Genomic DNA, 4,528 nt, shown 5'->3' with positions numbered 1-4,528 from the left:
ATATTATAATTATATTATAATTATAATATTATATTATTAAAATACTTATAATATCATATTATATGATAAAATAATAATATTAGAGTTATTAATATAATTATGATATTATTTGTTACAATATAACTATTATATTATATTATGAGTCTGAATTTTAGTTTGAAAAGATTGTAAATTTTAAATTTCATTAGGGGTATTATTGGTATTATGAAAGTTTCATTAATTGTACTATGCTGATTCTCGCACAATCTAAAAGTTAAAGTTGTCTTTAGGCTGCTTCTGATTTTAGTTGTAGATTCTTAAAAAATTCTTCAAAAAACACTGCTGAGTAAATTTATCAAATACTAAAATCAGCTTCTGCTACAAGTAGAAGTTGATTTTAAGAGGAAAAAACAATACCATATTAAGCCTCTCTCTCGTTGAATGTAAGTACTATATACTTTTGACATGGTTTATTACTTATTACTGGACTCTGGGAAGATTGGAAGAGAGGTGATCCTAATTAGAAGTTCTAAATTAATATTTAAAGAAAATACTAGATAGTGGCCATGATGATGAGCCAATTTAATTAATTATAATTAGTTCAATATTGTAGAGTTTCATTGCTAAGGGTTGAAAAATGGGGTTGGTGCGTTGAATATGATTCTCCAGAGGTTGACTGAATTTATGCTAGGCAGAATCACATGCGGAGAAGTAGTGCAAAATGGCTTATCAAAAAAGGGGGAAAAAAAAAGAGTAGTATAAATAGCCAATAATATTTATGATTGGTCAATTTGATCTGATGATCTCTCGGATGCATTCCATGTGAAGTCCTACCCCAATTTGAAAGCCTTTGACCCACCACAATTACGTCAATTTTCTTGTCTTTCTGAGGTTCTTGCCAAATAAAAAAAAAGTGGGAGCAGATAAAAACTATCAGATTAGAGTCAATTCCAAATTAATATTTATATCCGTTAATTATTATACTATTATATTCTCACTTGGATTTATAGGAAAATATCTGTACCAATTGATACAGAATCTAAGATCTAAGAATCGTATAAATCAAATGAGAAGACAGTTTTTTAGTTAATCTTTCTCACATTTAAGAGAGTGCTACTGGGAGAAAATATCTTTGAAAAAATTTCTATGAAAAAAGTTATTTTATTCTATCGATAGAATCTATTGTTTTTAATTTTTAGATTAGTTTTTTAATTATTAGATTTGTGCATATACGTATTAAAAATTTACCGCGTGCAATATAAAACTATAAAACTGCTAAGATTAGATTGCTGAAAAAACTTATCTAATAGTTTAAACACAATTTTTACCGGTAGAGTAAAAAAAAAAAGTCTTTTCCACGTAAATGCACCCATTCTCTTTAATCCATGTTCATATTTTTAGAACCTAATCTGCTGTAGAATTTACCTATTAGAGGAAACATGTCAGCTCACAGATTGTGTTGGCTGCCTGTTAAGTTCCAAATCACAGTTAGATGAATTATGACAAAATCAGAAGGGAAACTAACAGAAAAGGTTGATTGTATTAATGGCGGAAATTGGTTACATAAAGAATATAGGGATATTCGAGAGATCTCTTGCTCTCTCTAAACTTTCTTCTCTCGGAAGTTTCACAAACTGAATGAATCATCTCTTATTCTATCTCTGTTCTATTTATACTCTCTATCTCTTATTACTCTCACCAAACCCAAGGACTAACTATTAACCACTTGCTGACTCAGCCACACCCTTTCTTTCCTCGAGTGCCCCATCTACCTCAGCAACTCCTTGAATTGTCCCTCCACTTGCACTTCCCGTTCCACTTCCTTCAGCTCCTGACCTTGTCACGTGGTGGTGCTTCCTTCAAGCATACGTATAACGTACGAGAGGCTTATCATTACCCCCGCCCCAAAGACGCACCTTGTCCTCAAGGTGAAAATGAGGAAACTGTGCATCAATGGCAGCATACGATTCCCACGTATCCTCGTGGGCAGGCAAGTGAGCCCAACGAATCAACACCTCTAAGTCAGAGCGACCCCCGTGAAGCATGTGGCGCACCCCCAACAGAGCAGCCGGCTCAGCGTACAACTCCAAGTCACATGTCAACTGAGGTGGTAGAGATGAAATGGCATGTCCCTACTCCACTGCCCTACGTAGCTGAGAAACATGAAACACAGAGTGAATGGTAGCCGACTTTGGAAAAGCCAAGCAATAAGCGACTGACCCCACACGGTGCGTGATCCGAAAAGGGCCATAGAAATGAGGGCTCAACTTCTCATTACGACGGCGAGCCATGAGACTTGACGGTAAGGATGAAGCTTCAGGTACACCAAATCTCCCACGGCAAATTCCACATCCCGTCGTTTACCATCCGCCACCGCCTTCATCTTTTGCTGAGCACGAAGAAGGTGGAACTTAAGTAAATCCAACATGGTGTTCCGATCCCGTAACTGCCGCTCCACCGAATCCACCGGGGAAGTTCCCACACTGTACCGCAACAAAGGCGGAGGAAGTCGGCCATAAACCGCCTGAAAAGGGGTCATGCGGGTGGCAGTGTGGAATGAAGTATTGTACCAATATTCAGACCAAGCCAACCATTTACGCCACTGCCCCGGCTTAACAGAGATAAAACACCACAAATAAGTTTCCACACACCTATTAACCACTTCGGATTGCCCATCGGACTGCGGATGGTACGCTGTAGTGCGTGAGAGAGTAGTACCCATCTATTTGTGTAAGTCAATCCAAAAATAGCTAAGAAAAATATGGTCGTGATATGATATAATGGTGCGTGGGACCCCATGCAACCACACTACCTCTTGGATAAACAGCTTGGCGACCTTCTCAGCCGAAAATGGGTGCCTCAAAGTGATAAATTAGCCATACTTGCTCAAGCGGTCAACAACCACCAAGATAGTGTCGTACCCTTTCCGAACGAGGAATGCCCTTAATAAAATCCATAGACACATCTTCCCACACCTGCTCGAGAATGGGCAAAGGATGTAGTAGCCCACCAGGAGCCAACGTGGATGCTTTACACCGTTGACATATCTCACACCGTGCCACATACGCGGTTACATCACGTTTCATGCCGAGCCAAAACCAATCGGCCGCAAGTCGGCGGTAGGTCTTCAAGCCCCCCGAATAGCCACCCAACACCCCGTTATGATAAGAGTGTAAGAAACGTTGTACAACTGGAGAAGTACGAGCCACCACCATTCGTCCCTTATACAACAAGCGGCCTTGTCGGATAGAATACCCCGGGTACGCTGCCGGACTGTGGGGTAATTCTGACCAAATTTTTGCTACCCGTTCATCCTATAACAATTGTTGATGGATTTCTTCGGTATTAACAAACATAGACGCCGACATGGTGGCCATAGCTAGGCCGACTGCTAGCCGTGATAATGCATTCGCTGCTCTATTCTCCACCCCCGGCCGATACTGGATCTCGAAGTCATACCCTAGCAGCTTGGTAAGCCACTTTTGATGTTCCATGTTAACTAAGCGCTGCTCTAACAAGTACTTCAGGCTACGCTGATCCATCCAGATCAAAAAATGATGCCCAAAAAGATACGGCCGCCACTTTTGAACGGCCAAAACAATGGCCATCAACTCTCGTTCATAAACGGACTTATTCCGCGCCTGAGTACATAAGACTTGGCTGAAATAAGCGATAGGGTGCTGATCCTGCATCAAAATTGCCCCCACTCCAATTCCTGAAGCATCTGACTCGAGAACAAATGGCTTTGTGAAATTCGACAGAGCTAGCACCGGCACGCGCGTCATGGTAGACTTTAACCTTTCAAAGGCCTGCATTGCCTCCGCTATTGGGAATGGTGTCCTAGAAGCATAAGATGTAATAGGATATTCATTATTTATTTAATAAAAGAGTTTATTCATCATTTTATGTGTATATATATTTGTGAATATTTTATGAATATCAATGAAAATTTCATGATTATTGATGTGACCTTAAACATTGTATATAAGTGTTATATGCGAGAGGATAATGTTTAAGGATAATAATCAAAAAGCAATGTTCATAATGCATTTAATCAAAGTTCAGAATCTTTAATTAAAACATTACTAATACATGTCATTCCCATTTCGAATGGAACGGTGTTATCCACACTGTTAATATGGTGAGATATTGAATGAGTGTATTTTCATAATAAGATTATGTGGAACAGGGACACAAACACAATATGAATTTCTAATAATTTCTGTTAAGTATAGAAATTCTAATTGAGTCTACCAATGGTCATATATAGAATGATCTTAATCTTGAGTTCTTAACAAACTCCTATTTATGGATTTGTGTCTTTTGATTTACTCGGTACAGATTCTGAGACCCTGAATTATATTCCTTGTATTTTAGAGACATGATGAAATAGGTAGCTAGAATGTTATTATACGAGATGGAATCCATTCCTTCTTGAGAAAGAAGTAGATAAATAATTCTCTTGAGTGTTGATTCGGTACTTGCATTAGTAAGAGCGCTATGGTTCATGAATGTGTTTTATGAATCACTATCCATTAGAGAATCAATG

Source organism: Morus notabilis, unplaced genomic scaffold (assembly GCF_000414095.1).
Source record: "Morus notabilis unplaced genomic scaffold, ASM41409v2 Scaffold286, whole genome shotgun sequence".
Taxonomy (NCBI): Eukaryota; Viridiplantae; Streptophyta; class Magnoliopsida; order Rosales; family Moraceae; genus Morus; species Morus notabilis.
This window is presented reverse-complemented; position numbering follows the sequence as displayed.